At 42.7% G+C, this 19,167-nt stretch overlaps 1 protein-coding gene across 13 annotated transcripts in view; it reads left to right on the forward strand.

Moving 5' to 3' along the window:
- ZDHHC15 (zinc finger DHHC-type palmitoyltransferase 15) overlaps positions 1 to 19,167 on the forward strand; it is a 214,467-nt gene that overhangs the window by 472 nt on the left and 194,828 nt on the right. The window lies entirely within an intron of this gene.

Below are 19,167 nucleotides of genomic sequence, written 5' to 3' on the forward strand. Positions count from 1 at the left end.
CGGTCGGATGCAAACTGCACTTTATATACGTACACACTCCCCTTACATTGACATATTGGATATTTAAATGCAAGCCACACCTCACTGGCATCCCCTTTGGCTATTGCTTTTTTTTTTTCCTCCCTTTTTCTCTGATCCATTTGGCTTTTTTTTTTTTTTTTTTTTTTGTTGGAAAGGAAAAAAAAAAAAGCCAGCTTCACTCCCTCTTTTATTATGAAAAAAATGGCAGGAAAAAGCTACACATCGCAGTGAAGCATAACAGCTCTTGGCAGGTCCCCGCGAAGCCGCCGATGAAATCATGGAGCCCCCGCACGCACCCGGGGATGCAGCGCGGCGCTGCCGGCCCTCGCCGCTCCCGCCCCGGCTCCCCCGCACCGCCGGCGGCCCCCGGCCCTCTCCTGTCCCTCCTCGGCGGGGGTCCCCCCGCAGCCGTGTCCCCCCCCCCCCGCCCCTAGACCCGGCTCGGAGGCGGCGGGTCGGATCTGTCAGGGCCAGCGGGTCTGTCAGGGCCGCCGCCGCCTCAGCCCCGGCCGTGCCCCCCCCTCACCCCCCAAACGGACACGGTGGAAAAAATAACACGTGAGGTGAGGGCTGGAGACGCGTTTTTCGGAGGAATGTGTAAAAATTGAAAGCGATCTTTTTGAAAAGTGATCCCGCGGGCTTTACAGCCGGGTTTACGGGCGGCGGGAGGTGAGGGAGGGCGAGCGGCGCTGCCCGGCCCCGCCGCCGGCTCCCTCCCTCCCCACCTTCCCCATGTTGGAAACAGGTGTTTCCGCGCTCTCCCCGGCCCGCCGACACCGTATCTGTAACGGCAGCTGCCGGCAGACAGACGGAGTCAGGCCCGGGGAGACGCACGGGGGGGGACACAAACACAGACAGCCCCGGAGCGAGGGAAGGAGGCAGGGAAGGGCCCCGCCGCCACCGCCCCCTGCGCCCCGCCCGCCCCCGCCGCGGCCGCCCTGCCCGCCAGGGGGCGCTGCTGCTCGCGCCGCCGTTGCCGCGCGTGCCCCGCCGGCCCGGGGCGCTGGGGTCAGGGCTGGCCGCCGCTTCGTCGCGTCCCGCGGTTGGGCTTTCATGTCCCTCAAGTGTCGCCCACGCCCTCCTCCGTGCCCTGCCAGGGGCCGGAGAGAACCGCAGACAAACCCCTCCAAACTGCCCCCGAGCCAGCAGCCCGCTCTGCTGCTGGAAGCCTCCCCGGACTGCAGTGGCTCCTGTGGAGAGTGTCAGCGTCCAGAGCTGAGGTATCCATCGTGCCCCCCTCAGCGGGTCTCCCTCACGGTGTATCCCCACAGTGGGTCTTATCTCAGCGAGGTCTCTTGCCCCAGTGGATATCCCCTCAGTGGGTCTCTCCCCTCAGCAGGTTCCCCGCCATGGTGGATATCCCCGCAGTGGGTCTCTCCCCTCAGCAAGTTCCCCGCCATGGTGGGTATCCCCTCAGCAGGTCTCTCCCTCAGAGAGTCCCTCACAGTGGATATCCCCTCAGTGGGTCTCTCCCCTCAGCGGGTTCTCCCCCATGGTGGGTATCCCCTCAGCAGGTCTCTCCCCTCAGAGAGTTTCCCCCTCACAGTGGATACCCCCTCAGTGGGTCCCCGCCATGGTGGGTATCCCCTTAGCAGGTCTCTACCCTCAGAGAGTCTCTCCCCCACAGTGGATACCCCCTCAGTGGGTGTCTCCCCTCAGAGAGTCTCTCCCCCACAGTGGATATCCCCTCAGTGGGTCTCTCCCCTCAGTGGGTTCCCCGCCATGGTGGGTATCCCTTCAACAGGTCTCTCCCCTCAGCGGGTTCCCGCCATGGTGGGTATCCCCTCAGCAGGTCTCTCCCCTCAGAGAGTCTCTCCCTCACAGTGGATATCCCCTCAGCAGGTCTCTCCCCTCAGCAGGTCTCTCCCCTCAGAGAGTCTCTCCCCCACAGTGGATACCCCCTCAGTGGGTCTCTCCCCTCAGGAGGTCTCACACCACAGCACGGTCCTTCTCCCCACATCCACCCCAGAGGGAGGGTTCAAAGGGCTGTGGCGTGCAGCCTCCTTTCCCCGCAGGCCTGGGCAGTGCTTTGTTGTGAAGATATGAAGGAGATTGCGATATTACGATGCGGAACACCCACATGTGTCTGCAGTGGGTGAGGAATCTGGTTTTTAAATGGGAGGTGGGGGTGGTTTTTCCTGTCAGAGCTGTGGCTGTAAAAGGGGTGTATTTGATGCAGAACTTGACATATGAAGCCTAAAACCATGTTTTTTATAGAAATACAGTCTGCTCGGGAGGTAGTAAAATCGACAGAAGTGTGTTTGTTGGCTATTTGTTTATCATGTATGGTTACATGGAGATACCACTGTCTGAGGAGTTCAAGCATCCCACTGTAAAGATTATGGTTTGATTTCTGTAGTATCTATATGAAGACTCAGGTGTGATGAGGTAACTGAAGAAAATAAACTGTGCCTTGGTGAAAATGACAGAGGTCCAAGATGGGGGGGTGGGAGATGGACACCCCGAACCTGGAATTACTATTAAGGATGTAATCCTGTAAATGCTGTGAATTTAATGCATGAAATTCATATAATGTGAATGATCCCACTACAATCAAATACGTTCTTCTGTAAAGCCTGGTTTTGCTGAAGTAAGTGTGAGTTTTGCCTCTGGATTCATAGTGGTCACCTTATTTCTGAACATGTCTGAAGGCTGAGCCCAGGGGTATTAAGAAGAGAGAGGAAAAAACAGTTTTCACATTGAAGGACTAATCAAACTCTGCAGAGGCTTCTGCCACTGACTTCAATAGCTGCTAGATCTGTTACAATATCCTTAAACCCAAAGCTGTACAAGCACTTAGAGGAACAGTTAGGATACTGAAAAAGGTAACGGAGTTCAATTACATTACAATAAAATCCAAGATAAAATAAAAAACACAAACCTGCATGCTTAACTAATGTATAAAAAAAGCAGCAAAATTCCCCGTCCAAGCTGACATTCCTCAGTTAACTCTCATGATTATGGTCAGCTTTTGAAGTGTCCGCAATACATTTTATTGAGCAGTTGTACAGGCTGGTACAACATGTTCTATTTAGGCACAACAGGATGCGGAAAAGGTAGCTTTCTCTCCTCTTTTTTTTTTGTCTTTAATTTCCTGGTTTATTTATGTTTTTACTAAGCTGAGGAAAAAGCAGAGATTTGTATCCTCTATTATTTGAAGAAAAGAAGGCATGTATTTTAAATACTGAAAGCTAGAATAACTCCTTCAAAAGAAGAATTGTGTTTAGCGATATTTTTTTAATGTATTACATAGAATACAGTTCTGCACTCAGTAATTTCTTAAAGGAAGACAGAAACTTGTATACAATTTGTGTCACAGAACATCAGGCGTTACAGAATTAATTTTGTGCTCTGCTTTGTTTCCGTTCGTGCAGTTCGCCCAGGTTTATTCTTTGATTACAGCTGGTATTGTCTACCTTGGGAACTGAAACGGTTACTGCCAAAATGCTCTGCCTTTTAATTTACAGGAGAATTAGCAATCATATTTATACCGTTTGCTAAAATGGACCTTGCAGACCCCTTCCTGTACACTGTAGAAGTGTATGTTTAGCAAGGGAGTAAAAAGATTATGGCATTTATTTGCAAAATAATTACTACTCATGGTGAGCAGCCACTTCTGATATCTGACTATAAAATCAAATGAAGAGCAGGACTGGAGTCAAAGCAGTAAATTCATTAGAAAAGAGTAAGATAAATAAATGCAATGAGCAAATCTAGATACTGCATATCCTCTGCCTGGGGCAATTCCATTTGGTAAAGAAAAGATCAAGACAGCTGAAAAAAATTTGAAGTAGCAATGCTCATGAATGAAAAATCAGACGTGAGGAATATCTGAGGATAAAGAAACAACAGAGCCTTGAGCTTTAATAGATAACACTCCTGCTTCCTTAGCACTTCCCACCTTGGGATCTCAAAACAATTTATGTACACTAATGAATTAAGACTCACAACCAAGGTCACTGTGCATCTCCTTTTTCCCAGACAGTCTCTTTTTCCACTGAGATATTTTGTTCAAAGGATATTGATGACTTTCTGTATTTGTTTGGGATTTTGGATGCATAGCAGCCCTGCTGGAGCAGTAGCTCTGACCAAGCTTCTGTATATCCAGAAACCAGACACGTCCACCGTGCGTGTGCGGGGAGCCCTTCTGCCTTTTGTTGTGTGGTGACCATCTGTGCCACACATGCAAGGAATGTCTGAGGTTTCCTGGCAGATAAACAGGGCAACCTCCTTTGTGAGGGGGTGAACAAACAAATTTTCTTAAGGGCAGCAGAGGATGGTTTATTGGTTTTTATCTTTGGTTGTTTTTACTTAAGCTAGTATTATTATTATCTTTTGTAGTACCACTTCCAGGCCCTAGACCCTGTTTGCGCTGGATACTGCATTAAGAAGTGCGTAACGAACCGGAGTCCTTGACCTGAGGAATCTCAGAAAGGGTCATTAGACATTGGAATGGGCTGCCCAGGGAGGTGGTGGAGTCACCATCTCTGGATGTATTTAAGAAAAGAGTGGACGTGGTGCTTAGTGCCATGGTCTAGTTGACATGGTGGTGTCAGGGCAACAGTTGGACTCGATGATCCCAGAGGGCTCTTCCAACCTGGTTGATTCTGTGAATCTCACTGCTGTCTTGTGGAAGGATTTCTAATAGAAGGCAACATGAATGAGGCAACAGAATTTCAGTCAATGTATAAATTTTTGTGGCAAGTTTAGAATTGGTGTCAGAATGAAGGTAAGGGTCTAAGGATAAAGCTCCAGACTTACCTACCTGGATCTTGGGATCAGGAGCCTAAATAAATGATGCAGTTTTCGAAAGAGGAAGTACCCACCTTTTCCAGTTATTGTTTATTTTGGTGTCAAGCGTGGATCTGCTGGTTTTAGTAACCCCAGTGTGGATTAAAAGTAGGAAGCAGAATCGTTCTGGCTCACCTCTGACTCACAAGAACCCTGATTTGCACAGAATTGCTGTAACTAAGATCTGTAGTCCTTAAGGGAACGAGTTATGGATGAGCATGTGCAAACAAACATCAGAGCTTTGTTGACCCTCGTGTACACAGTTTTGCCTTGGTTCTGTCCCATTTGAAAATTGCAGGTACTTATTCTCCCTGAAAAATTACGCCTTTCCTTGGCATGGCTCGGCACAGGTTTGAGTCCTAACTCAAATTATTCACGCTAATACATCTCCAAGTTCTAGATGCTGAATGAGGAATGGGGAAGGCTTCTTTATTGGGTTAAAGCGGTGCATAATACAGTTGTCTCCATTTGTAACTTCTTTTCTTGGGATGTGGGCTAGAATTACAGGACTGCTGAGTCATTAGGCCTTTGGTATTTGGCCAAGTGTACCAGAGAGTATGTACCTGTGTAATTCTACTCCTCAGTACATTACACACCAATGCAACCTGCCTTGTGGCTACTGATTGATGCATAATTTTTCTCTCCACAGTGTTTGTATCTTGCACGTACCTTTTGTGTTGTAGTTTATGCTGTAATTTCATGCCAAGACAGCAGCATTTCCTTCCCAGCTGTTGAACCAAGGAGCATGATACAAGTTAGAATAAGGGTATCCTGGTAAAATCCCTTCATTTTTGTCTTCTTTTTTAATTTTTTTTTTTTTTTTCAACCATAGTTTGGGAAACAATTAAGAAAAGGGTGGTAAGTAATGTGTTACAGCAGGCTTGTCATCTGATTCATAGGCTCATAGCTGCTACGGGGTGGTGGGGTGCCGAGTTAGCAGTGAGTCACTTCCTTCTCTCTTTTCACTGATGGAGAAGGAGAAGATAAGGAGGCCATTCAAGTAGCAAAGCATGTTCAGGATGATGGAGTCTCCAAGGAAGAAGATCTTAAAGGACTGTTTCACTCCATTGTTGAAGGCTTACCATGACTTCAAATTCTATCCTAGGCCTAGAGCACGACTGGAAGTTTTAATCTGTGCTTTAAAGCACCTATGTGGCGTGGCCATATTCAACAAACTTGATAGGCAGTTACTTCAGTAGTCTTCCAGAGCTTCTTAAGCTAAGAAGTTCTTGGTCACCAGGATGTAAGTCATTGTGTGGCTTGCAGCTGAAATTTGGAGCTAGTTCTTTCTATGGGATTTGTCCCTTTTGCTGTAGTTAGGTAATAAAAAGGAGGATAACATCATAACTCCTCTCTGCAAAGCATAGACTCAGAACATACCTGAGGAAACACAGAAGCCAGTTCTAGTCCTACTCAAATAAAAAATGCTGTCATTTGCTATGTTATTATTCTAAGTGCGTGCCTTTTGCCTATAGCAGCCTTTTACAGAATTATCCGTGACCATGGAGAGGTGTGTGTTTATATCTACATCAGTTAGTATTGGTCAAATATATAAAAGAGTCACAGCAAAGGCCTGTCTAGCCCCATATCCTGCCTCTTGATAATGGCTAATAACTTGTGTATGGAAAACAGACGAGTATAGAGTGATACTTCCTTCGGTAAACCCTCTCAGCTTCCAGTGGTTTCTGGTTTAGGGGCCTTCCTGAGCTGGAGGCTGCAGCTGTATCATTGTTTTTGATATTCCTTGATGGACCTTTTTCCATAAAATTGTCTAATCGTTTTTTTTGAAACCCAGTTGTATTTTTGGCTGCCATAACATCCCGTGGCAATGAGTTCCACAACATCATTAGGTATTGTGTGAAAATGAACTTCCTTTTGTTTGCTTTTGAACCCGCTTGCTGCCTGCCAGTTTGAGTTGGTGCCCTATTTTTTCTGTTAAGACTACTTTAAAATAATCATTGCTGTTTACCTTTTCCATGCTGTGACAGCTTGTCTAGAATTTAATTGTTATTCTCCTTGTTTTCCAGTTTGAAAGGCTCTGGCTTGCTTAAGTTTTCTCTGTGCTAAGGCTTTCTAACATCTCTTGTGCGGCTTTGGTACACCGCTGTTCTTGCCCTTTCTGTAGCTTTGTATTTCCACAATTACCAGAACTGTGCTCAGTATTGAACAGATGGGCATACTATGGATTTCTACAGAGGAATAATGCCATTTTCTGCTTTGTTCTCATTCTTCTCCTAAAAATTCCTAACAGGACAGTTTTTCCCAACTGCTGACACTGTGCCGATCTTTTCAGAGAATTATCCACTTCTCCAGGATTTCTTTCATGACTGGTAATAGCTGATTTAAAGCACAGTGAGAATGGCTTTTTCCTCGTACATTAGTTTTCATTTATGAACTTTGAATTAAATTTACTATTTTAACACTCACTCACTGAATAAATTGTAGATTTCATTTTTGGGAATGGCTTTGTATCATCAGCCACCTACCTACAGCATTTCCAGATCATTTATGGAGTATGAAACAGCAGTAGTCACATCACAGACCCCATTCAGAGGCCTCTGGGGAGCTCCCCACATCACTGACGTTGAACATCTATTTCTCTTGGCTATGATCTTTTCACCATTTATGTCACTCCCTCTTTCATTCTTCTTGCAGTAAGTCTTGTTTATGAGCTGGATTTCATACCATAGTTAATAGTCTGGCAATTTCCCATGAGGTACCTGTGGGGATTATCAGTTAAACCTCATATCATTATTCTGTAATTACTCTTTTCTGAATATAAATTCTCTATACCTTACTAGGTTTGTTCTTTTCTCTAGTGAATTAATTAATTAAAAATACATCATTATTCTCCTGTTGTCAAAAAAGCAGCCAGGTACTTTGTAAACTTGACTAGATATGTGTTCATTGTACATGAATTCCATGATCGAGCAACCAACTGCTCTACAAATCATGTTGCTTCATCACTATCTCTCTGTGGGGAAAGGAACTGACTGGTTTTGAAAACCACTGTAAAGGCACATTTTTGATAAGTTCTGCAAGTGGCCAAAGGATAGGGAGGACATATTCAAGAGAGCACAGTCTTGCTTGTATCTGATTGGCACAGACTGAAATGTGCATTAACCTCCTCAGGATGAGATATGTTTCTTTTCAGGACAGCTACCTGAGTTTCATAACATGAGTTTCATTAAAATCTCTCATGAGAAATCAGGAGTTAACAGAATCCAGTTTCTATAGCATTAACCTGACACAAATGCAGTATATAGTAATCACAGTTCAGGTAGATTGAGTTCCATGTGAGATCTCAAAATGTTTATTTCACAACATCCTTTGCTGTGTTTGTATAGCATTGTTGTTGCCTTTCTCCAGATGGGAACATGTAGGAACGCAAAAGGCAGGTGGTTTGCTCAAGGACATGAGAATCTCTCTTCAGTGCAGTTAACTGGTGCCTTACTAGCCCTTGTGGTAGCTGTGCTTTGGTCTGAGTAGTCACCTGGATTGTGTTGCATTCCCTTTGTGAGCTGCTAGCATTCCTTAATACCATGTCTTGCAAGAAAGTTACCCTAAGTACGTGTAGGGCCCTGAGCAACAAGCACAGAGTGACTAGCTGCAAAGCCTTTTTTGTCTGGGGATCCTATAAGTGAAAGACAACTGCATCATGTGCTGCTTTGTGCTGAGGAAGAATAAGCCTCACTTATGTTTTCTTTCTCAGTTAATTGTGATAGGATTTATCTATCATCCTAAGTATGGAAGGTGGGGAAGGCATGAAGGCTTGGTCTGCATTGTTCCTGAGACGTGGTTCCAACATCAAAAATCAAAGCCTTGTTTTGGTGTTGAGTAGTGGTGCTGGTAGTTCTGGTCGTGGGTGGTATAGCTTTGTCTGAAGCATCACCAGCCTCAGAGTTTTGCCTATGGATGGGAAGCAAAATTCAGGTTGACGCTAAGAGCTGGAGTTGACTGTAGTGAGGACAGAAACACAGAGCTGAGCATAGCTGAGATGAGACCTCAGAAGTCTGGATTCTCAAACCTCTGCTTTAATTGCATGGGATATTTATGGCCTTGGTAAAATTAGGAAAGGAAGATGAGGAGCATCTTCTCGTGCAAGAGTCTAAAAATCTTGTGAAACCCTGTTGCTGAGGTTTTCTAAAAGATTAGAAACTTCTCAGATATCTCCCTCAGCAATAAATGTGTCAAAATGTGAAAATTAAAATATTCTTCTCAGAAACTGGGAAGCATCAGTGTGTCAATCGCTTTGAAGATCTTGCTGATGCTGGGGCTATGGTTTAATGTAGTCAGAGTCTGGTTCTTTCATTAGAGAAAACAGAATCAAATGCAAAAATGAAAATAAAATAATACTTCTGCAGCTTTCTTTGTAAACAAATCAGAAACCTTAAGGCCAGGATAAGAACACAGCGGCTACCGACTGGAATAACTCAGCTTAGGCTTGATAGAAGGAAATGATAGGTCTCAAGTATATGCTACCTCACAGGAAGATTGTAATGAAATCCAGCCAACTTCAAGAGAAAAACAAAACCTATTGATTTTATTCCAAGGGAAGAAAGAGAAAAAGAACAGATGTATGGAGTCTTCTGTCCCCTTACTGCAATCTGCAGTGCTGACTTAGAAACAGATAGTGGCTTAGCCGCCTTTTCTTCTTGTGCTTCCTTCTGTAGAAATGCCTGGCTTAGACACCAAAAAGATTCAATTTGGGGTAGTAGAGAGGAGGGGGGAACAAGGACCTCACATAAGAACTGACCTAAACTCTGAGGAGGTTTGTATAATCTAATTTACAATAAAATGGTATTTACAATGTTATCAGACAAAGCTTAGCAGTGTTAAGTTAAACAGCATATAATGTGATTAGTGGGGGAGTCATGCCCATGATGTCATACACATTCTCTGAACTCTTGGAATGGGCAGATAATGTCTCAGGCATTTATCCTCTTGTGACACATAAAAAAAGCTCCATAAAGATTTGGGGGATGGGAAGGAAATGTGCATGTACACATGCTCGACAGCGTGCGCGCGCACACAGCTCCAGCGGAGCCGACAGCGCTATCGACAGCCTCTCCCTTTGGCGCAGAGCTCGACCTGTGGTTGCACCCCGCTAGCGCAGTGCTGTGTAGTGGTTAAAACAGGCCTTTGGGAATAGTTTAGAAGCTCTAAGTTCTATTCTTGACTCTGCCACAGACTTGGTTTTTGACCGCTAAATCTTCTTTGCCTCTGGTAACTCTATTTTTAACTAGGAAAGGTAGTCAGCCGTGTCTGTAAAGCGCCCTGAGTGAAGAGCTGTATGCAGATGGAAACCACTGGCATTCTGTTCATTATGCAGAACAAATACAGCTAGACCACAAAGAGCTTTGCTGTAGATAACAGCAAGCAATTGCACAGGTAGTAATGGCCCATTCATGGAAAAGTAAACCTTTATCTTTCTGTCTCTCTGAGGCATACAGAATGGTATTAAAAATTTTGGCTAGTCTAATTAATCTGGTAAGTGATACAAATCTCAGCTATAGGTTTACATCAAAGATAATCTAGACTGTATTTTTTTTAAAGCATGTTTTGGCTTAAAAAAGCTCTTGCTAAAAGCTTCTGAATCAGGCAAAGCTCCCCTTAAACTTTAAAATTATTGTAGTGTTTGTGAAAGGACAGATTCTGGAGTAATTCCATTAAAGAAAAGTATTTTACTCCCCATGTCCACCGGGGACAATGAGCTTCAATTCTAGCCCATATTTCTTCATGCATGTTAATGTTTAATAGAAACACAAAGATTGCATAAACGTTCTTCCTGTCATGGTGTGAAGGCAGTATAAATTGTTTAACTCCGGTGTAGAGATTGACTATATAGTATTCCTGTTTTCAGTGATGCATGGAATGAATATGGGCTAGACTTGGGTTTGAATGGAAGTTGTGGATGTGGAGAATGAGGTGGGGCCTGCAGACAGAGCTGAAAAAACCTGAGGAAAAGTGGTGGGCAGGAAGGAACAAGTGAGCTTGGAAACTATGGCTCATGCAATGCCTATTATATGTTAAAATCAACTGCAACACTTGAGTGATACCCATCTTTTATCACAACAGGTAGTCATTGTCTTGGCTGCAACACTGATGTATATTTATGGCGTTAGCTTGGATTTGGTGAGAAACGTGTACATGAATTTTATTTGACTGCAGAGGGATGCCATCAGGAATAAATCTTTGTTGTTCAGAAAGAGTAAGACAAACTTTTGTCTCTGTGGCTGATAAATCGGGAGCAGGGGCCAAGAGTAATAGGAACAGAGTGGAGCACTGGCCAGTCTGATCAGACGTGTGGGATGTACTAATAACAACAGTGAATGAAAGGGAAGCCTACAGGTAGACACCTTTTAAATAATCAAGGCTGACAGTTTTACTACAGTAGCACAGTTTAACACTTTGTAGGTGTGTGCTGTGTCATAGGTGCTGCTTATATTAAGTAGTCTGCAAGCATTACACAGCTTATTTAGAGGAGAACTTTTATTTCAGGCATTTTTACATTTGTTAATGTTTTTTTCCACTCTTACAGCCATTACAAATGGAATATCTTATTGTTGCAGATGATATTGCCAGTGGATGACTCTGAATGATGTACCAGAAAGGCATTTTAAATGACCTAGATTAAAATCACAGAGGACTGGGCATCCCAGATATATTTTCAAACACAGAACATTTCCAGGAATGAGTATTTCTGACACTTTTTATTAAAACCATGTACAAACAGTTATCTGATACCTGAGCAATCAGAGAAGCTGTGTGGAGGCAGATTGCACACAGCACCTTGAGTCTTGAGAACTGGACTGGGTTATGGACACTCTGCATTACATGGTGAGGTGTTCTGTCCTGTGCCTCGGTTTACCCATCTGTAAAAAGTGGGGCGTGATGCTTTGTGTAGCATCTGGCCTAGGAAAAGTGTTTGGAATGGCTAGTGACAAACGCCAATTAGAGACATACACAGTCCTTAAAGTAAAAAACTTCACAAACTGTGGAGCCTGAATATCTCAATGAACAAAATGCCTTCCTCCCAGCTCTCACAGGAAGCAAGTTAATTGGTAGGCCAATAACTATAATGAGGCAGAACTTGGGGTTTTGTGTGTGTATAGTGAGATCCTCCCCTTGGGGCCAAACTCCTGTTCCATATTATGAAAGCAGTAAAAGGTCCCCTCAGCAGGTGCTGCATAAAGGCATTTCAGCTTTGCCTTTGCGGTGCTGGAATTGCCAAGCTATTGCTTTCCTGAGTCTCCCCATGAATTCCCCAACTCAATGTGGAACAGCTGTGTGATAGATACAGCCTTGAGAAAAGGGGTGGCAAAAGAACACAACAAATGGGGATTTAATCAAATAGCACAGGGCTGCAAAACAACATCAGCATGTTTCTACTCAGCTTTCCTTTGGGTAAGGGAGACCCTCTCAGTATCATAGCTCAGAGAAGAGAGGTAATGTGTGAGTGTATGCTATTAAGGGCTGTATTGAGTAGTGAGAGTAAGTGAATAACACTGTTTTCATTAATGCAATGAATAACAGCATGGTTTACCTAGAATGATGCCCAGGAACTTTACTCTTACATCCTGAAGAAAGATCTTTTTTTTATAACTGCCTGTGTGCTGCTACTGCCTCTGTAGAGTTAATGAAGGAGCGGTGTACCAAAGCACGGAGGCTTTAGCCATTTGAGCCAGGAAGTGAGTTAGAAACTGCCATGAGATGGGACAAGTCTGAGAGGGTGGAAGTAATTCTTCTAGTAGAGTTTAATTAGGGCAGGGTAGCATTTCTCTTCCTTCGTATATGATTGTGGAAGTAGTTGCTTTCTGTGTTATTGAAGCTTTCTGAAACATGGTTTGCACAAAAAATGCTCTCTCAAGTAAGAAAATATTATGTTAAGGGCCTCAAATGGTGAGAGTTACTGTTTTGTACTTGTCCTTAAAAAGAGTACTTTTAGCAATGCTTTTATTTAGTACTTTTTGAAAGGACAGTTTGTTGTGTGTCAAGTCTACCTATGTGAGTTTCCAGACTGCTTCTTAAGAGCTTTTTGGAAGTCTGTCTACCTTGTCAAACACTGACTATGCCTGTTTGATCTGAGTGATTGCTTAGTTGTGTTATGTCCGAAATATAAAACAGACAGGAAAAAAAGTAAAATGAAGGAAGAGTTTGCAACAAACAGAATATAGCTAGCTAATTACTGAGGCAGGACAATGTCTTAGAAAAATCAACACCATTATGAAGCTGCCATTTTTTCTTGTTTCCATGTCATAAAATTTCCTTGAAATCTTTTGGTTTTGAGTGTGTGCACACTTTACAAAGTGATCAGAAGCTAAACAGCAGCATCTGTCAGAGAAGATAAATGACCTACCAGCAAATCATCTCAGTTAAAAGGAAGAAAAAAAATCTATGGAGTAGGGGAACGAGTTTTGAATTAGCCATTTCACTTAACTTTGCCCTAATGAAGCGCTAATCTTTGGACCCCTGCAAAACAAATGAGAGCATCTAGTTAGATCCAGCGGAAACCAGTCATTGAAAAGGCTTTTTCCTTATGAACCTAATCGGAAGCAAAATAATTCCTTTGATAGCTGTCTTCATTTAACAGTATCTTTCCCTTTTCCTGATTTATATACAGTAAATTAAGGACACTGTTAATTACAAACACGTTTGCCTTTTTGCAGATTGACAACTAAATGTGCTTGGGTGAACCTGGCTAGAGCACTCGCAAATAAGGTGGGAAGATCTGCAGTGCAAGTTCTTTAGAGCCTCCTCCGGAAAGCAGTGAGGTAGCCTGCACTTGCCTTTTCTGTCTATTGAGGTAGCAATGTGCGCAGAGTTAAGTGGAGCGTGGGCTGCTGTGGAAATAATTAGCTAAATTTACACAAGTTAAAATCTGACCTGGGATTTTGAGGATATTTTATTCCTTAAATTAGCTTGTTCTTCTATTTTTATATGTAATGGCAAAACAAGCATTTCTTTTTCTAAAATCTGAAGAAATTATAGAAGAAACATTGGACCCTTGATTGCTGTAGAAGCAGGATTGTGCCTTTAAGGCAGAAGGAATGAATGTGTCAGTCACGGCCCCTCTAAAACAGGGACTTATCTTGATTATAGTATTAGCTTGGTAGTAGAATATGATCTCATCACTGTGAAAGATTACATGGAGTATCGACTTGGCTGGCCTTAAAACAGCTCTATTCGCAGTTGCATTTTCAATTGCTGCAGCTGACACAGGGTTCTGTAATTTGAAGAGATGGCCATAAAGATGTTTTGCAGAATTTTGCCTATGTATTCAAGTAAAAAACTTCAGGAATGGATAAAAGCATGACTGCCTCTGATGTTCTCTCTTTGACTTTTTTTTTTTTTTTTTGAGAATTTCAAGAGCAAGTAAACTTGAACACCCTTAACTTCAGGGTACTTAGAATTTATATTAAACCTGGGAAAATAGATACCCGTCCGATGGAATGTCATTGAAGTCAATGTAGGCTAAAATGTGAATTATTGTCCACCTTCAAGGAATGATGTGCTTGAAGAGACTAAGTGCACAAGACAGTTTTGAGCAGTAGGTGTTCTGGGTACTGTAATCAGAGGGACATGGGAATGCTGTTTGTGGAGCCCGTGATATGCTGTGCTCGTGCCTTCAGCTGCGTGTTTGCTCTGAAGCCTAGAAGCCAAATGGCATCTTTCTTGAGCGAATGAATATTAGGTGTAATTTATTCTTGGGTAGTTTTGGGGAATCCATTTTGCTTTGAATTTGTATCCTTCTAAGTATGTTTCCACATTGAAGATGGTATTTCGAAAGGAACTAATTCAACTTTCTACCTTGAAATTAAGCTGTAGACTAATTATTTACACAAGGCAGTAAGGGGTCCTCTGGGTGCTGGAGCTGTCAGTCTGGCAGATAAGAACTTAACTGGAAGTAAATTTCAGCTGAGTACTCAGCTGACAAATCTGGTATTTCTGAGGCAAATTTGGAAGGTCTATTCGTTTGCTTTTTGTTTTATGTCAGCATCTAAAATGCTTCCTAAAATAAGGAAAAATAGAAAAAGTATTGCTCTGCTAAATCACATGGATGCCTGGCATGTGTATTATGTATTTACTTGTTTTTCTGAGCTTAATTTCAAAGACCACACCAATGCCCTGGCCCAAAAGTAAGGATGGGAAAAGGTACAAAAAACCTGCAATGGCCAGGGTTTTCTCACGCACTGATTCCAGCTGTGATCTCCTCAGAAGCTGTCTCGTTTGCAGAAAGACACTTACACCCTTCAACTTATACAGAAAGAGGGTACAGGAAGCTCCTAATACTCACTATGCAATGTTTGCCTATTCTTCTGTCACCACTTCTCTCAAATTTCACTGTCTACCCATTTATCTCCCCCTTTTTCCCCTAAATTTCTTCTCCCATCCCACTTTCCTACTCAGTGCCTTAATGTCTTCTCCTTCCTCCTGTGATGTTTGCATGCATAATCCCGCTCTCAAAAATAGTTTGTCCTCCTGTGTTTTCTGCTGTGCTTACAAAAAAAGAAAAAGCCCTTTACAGAGGAAAACTCTCACATATGCAGGCTTCCCCCCTGCGCCGTCTCCTTTCAGATTTCTGCCAAAGCTTGCACTTGCAAACCTGGCTGGGTACAGGGCAGGTTCAATAGCTACTGCACATTCCTTTGAACTATCTACCTTGTCTGAGAACTTTCAGGCTAGAAAGCCTTTCAGCTACTCTGTGCATATGCAGTGTAATCCATTTGGCTCCCAAACATTATACTTTATGCCTCAATTGAGAGCTGAACGCTTTTTTTTTTTTTTTTTAAATGCTGTTTTCAGTTTGATTTCTCTAGTGGGGTAGTAGGTGCCATGCACTAAATGAAGTAAATGTCGAGTGATGGAGGCCATTTGGGCATGATTGGAGCCATGATCTGAACCCTGGGTCTGTGCAAATAAAACATCAGTAGACCTGCCAAGCCTAAGAAAAACGTTTATTTCTAGGGACATATCCCAGGGACTGCATTTGGAACATAGGCACTTTCCTGAATGACTGCTGTAGGAGATTTTGCAGCATTTTGTGTCTCTTTTCAAAAGCCCGTGAGAATTGCTTTAAGTGGAAAGAGCAGCCTCAGTGTAGCAGGGGTCAGGTTCTACTGCATTTGTGTATTTCTCTCCGATTCTTTACCTGAAGACTCAGTGGCAGATCTGAATTAAGATGGTATCTGAAGATTGAACTGGGAAGACAGGAGACTTTCTCTGCTGTAAGGAGCAAAACTTCAGCTTAAAAGGAATGAGTCATGGGCTTTCTATTTTATAGGAAGTTAATTTAGTTAAAAGATGGTGCTATAGCCTTTTCTAGGCTACTCTTTCTTGTAAAATGTGCATAAGAAGAAAGCTGTGGTTAGTATAACTGAAGTTATAGTGAGAAGAGTGAGTGATGAAGCAAGGTAGCACTTAGTCCTGTATCTCTGTATTTCTAGATAATCCTGGAAAAGAGTGCAAAAAGATGAACCATGAAGAAAAAGAAAGTTAGTGCAGAACTTTCCACTAGAGCGCAGTGGGTGTTGGCTCAGAACCACGGTTCATTTGACTTGTCTTTTAATGTTCTGAAGTTTCCATTTATGTCATTCTCAGTGAAGATGCTTAGAAATGTTGGAAGCTTAACCTGAAACTGAGAGGTGTTTTCTCTGCCTCAAAGCTGCAGTGGCCATCGGGAGGTGCAGTGATGGGTATGAGGTTGTGATGAAGCACTCCCTGCAAAGTCTGACAGCTTTTTGGGATGAAACAGAGTTGTGCATTGAGGATCTCAAATTCTTTCCAAGGAATCTCACAGATAGTTGAGAGTGAAGACATTGAGTCATTTCTTGGGAGAGGATTTTGTTTTTATATCCTCAATACAGGGTGTTGCCATAATAGTAGTCATTATTATGGATAGAAACAAATGCATTCAGGCTGCAGTTTTGACCCAATCTGTTTTTCTGCTTTTTTGCATTGGTATTTACTAGTGTGAATTGTGTTGTGTGTTTTCTTTTTCTGTCAGGAACAGTATTTCTAATTATGCCAAATGGGAACAGCAGGAAATAGCATGACCCAACTCTACAAGCAAATCAGTTTTCTAAGTTTTTGAATTATAAAGGAAAGTGTTTGGTTTTTTTCCCATAAATAATCCAATGTTAATGTAACTCCAAGATCATTTGTTTCCTCTCTATTGTACCTTCATTGAATTGTGATATTTGAGAGTTCAATCTAGATTAAAACATATATAAATTTCATTGTGTTATTTCTTTTAGAATTTAATTTCTGTTAAGCTTTAGAAAAAAAGTTTAGTCCTTGAGAGACAGGGGACAAAACTATATTTTGAATAAGTGGTTAACATGCATTAAGCTCTTGATTTTCTTCCTGTGCTGTCTCCTGTCAGATCTCTTCTACATTCTCCTCTCATCCAGCTTCTGTATTATAGGCTGTTGTCCTCCCATTCCTATCATCTCAATGCAAGTCCCCTTTCTCATTGTACTTTCCTAAACCATCACTTCTCTTGTTCAGAAACCCTCTTTAAATTCACATCTTTGGCCACACTCAGAATCAATAAGCTGCAGTAAGTTAAAATAACATCAGCTTCTCCCTCTGGTCGTCTTTGTCTGTTTTCTCTGTCTTGGTTTTCACACTGCCAACATACTAGGGCAAGCATCATCTGCCTGATGTGTATTACACAGCGTCTCATTACTTTGCATGTGGTAACTTCTATCTGAGTATTGGGGTATTCTTAGGAAAAAGTACTTTCTGTTTATCAAGCAAGACATGCTGAGGGATGCAGTGTCCAGATCTGGACTGAACTAGGACAATGTTTTAAGGTTCAGGACTGAAATGGAGCCATATTTGAGACTGGGCAGAGGTACACTCACCAGCAAGATTTTGGCCCTGAAATGGGAGGTCAATGTCTGGCCATCTGCTCTTCCACTTGAGATTAATGGAGCTGTTCCAGGTTGTTATCAGCCTAACTGAACTTTTAGTCTCTTTACAATGTTAAACGTGTGTGTGTGTGTGTGTGTGTGTAAAGGCTTTTTAATTCTGTTTTTGAAACAATTGAGGTTTGGAAAATTTGGGAAAGAATGAAAGGCAAGAATGTGCTTCCTGTAGTGCATTTCTCCCAGCACTGAAACTTCTGTCTATGTTGCCCTGAAATAATTTAAAGGCTTCAATCTCTGGCTTTGAGCACCAGATACTTTATGTGCCTTTTACCTTTTCCCTTACCTTTTTAACCAAAATGTTATGACAGGTTCCCATCATGCCTTCACAGATTTCTTGCTTTCTCTTACTTTTTATTTCGTCCTAGCTGACTTGCCACCAAAATGAGTTAGACATACAAAGAAGACATTAAACCAGAAATGTCTCTACACTGCTAGCAAATCTCTTCAATAAGGCTGAAGAGCCCTTGGACTTTATTTTTTACTCGTTCTGATTTTACATGAATGTAATTTAATTGATTTCAGTGGATTACTTTGGTCAGCTTAGTGTCAGGCTCAGAGGCTATAGCAAATACTTGTGTGTTGCTTAACATCAAAGCTTTACCTCTCAGCACAGATGCCCTTCCTCATCCCTGGCAGAGAGAAAGTGTAACCCCCTCGTAATCTCGCTTGTTCCCTAAAGCTAAAAGTGTGAAGGGATTTCGATTAGATGCTGTCAAAGTATAGGGACTGTCTCAAAAAAAAAATGTTGCTGAGGCCGGAAGCATTCATTTAACATTTTCGTTATGATCTTGGGAAGGGGAGGAGGGTCTGACCTTTTTTTTGGCCCTGTGTGCTTCTGTTGTGAGTTTGGCCATGCGTCCTTTGCAGACTGAAGGGGGGTTCCTTTGCAGCATCTCCATCTGCTTGCAAAGAGCTGCTACTGCTGTCTCGGCCATGGGACAAGGCGCTGATGTTCTCCGAGACCCTGTACATGCTGGACAGCTAAGAAGAGGAAGAGAAGAGGCAGAAGCCTCCAGGACTGGCAGACTGATAAGTCTAGGAGTGGGACCAAGGGCCGAAAACCATCTTGAATGATGCTTTGAGATGAACAAAATTATGTGAGGATTACAGTATTCATCATGAAGACTTTAGCAGCAGTAAGTTACTTGAAAACTGTGTCTAGTGTATCAAGCCTGTGTGGTGGTCTATAGCAGCGTCAGAGAATAAAATGTATGTAGCAAAAGCTATGAGGATTGAGGCATAAACTCATCTTTTTTGGAACATAAGTACAGAGCCTTTTGCTAAAGAAACAACAATAAAAGAATCTTATGTGTGGACAAAGCATCAACAATCTGCATAAAATCACACACAGATTTGGAAGATCTGTTCTTCAGTGGACAGAAAAAGCTTGGGCAGGAGTCAGGGTTTGTCCTCATTGCTT

Source organism: Nyctibius grandis, chromosome 10 (assembly GCF_013368605.1).
Source record: "Nyctibius grandis isolate bNycGra1 chromosome 10, bNycGra1.pri, whole genome shotgun sequence".
Lineage (NCBI taxonomy): Eukaryota > Metazoa > Chordata > Aves > Nyctibiiformes > Nyctibiidae > Nyctibius > Nyctibius grandis.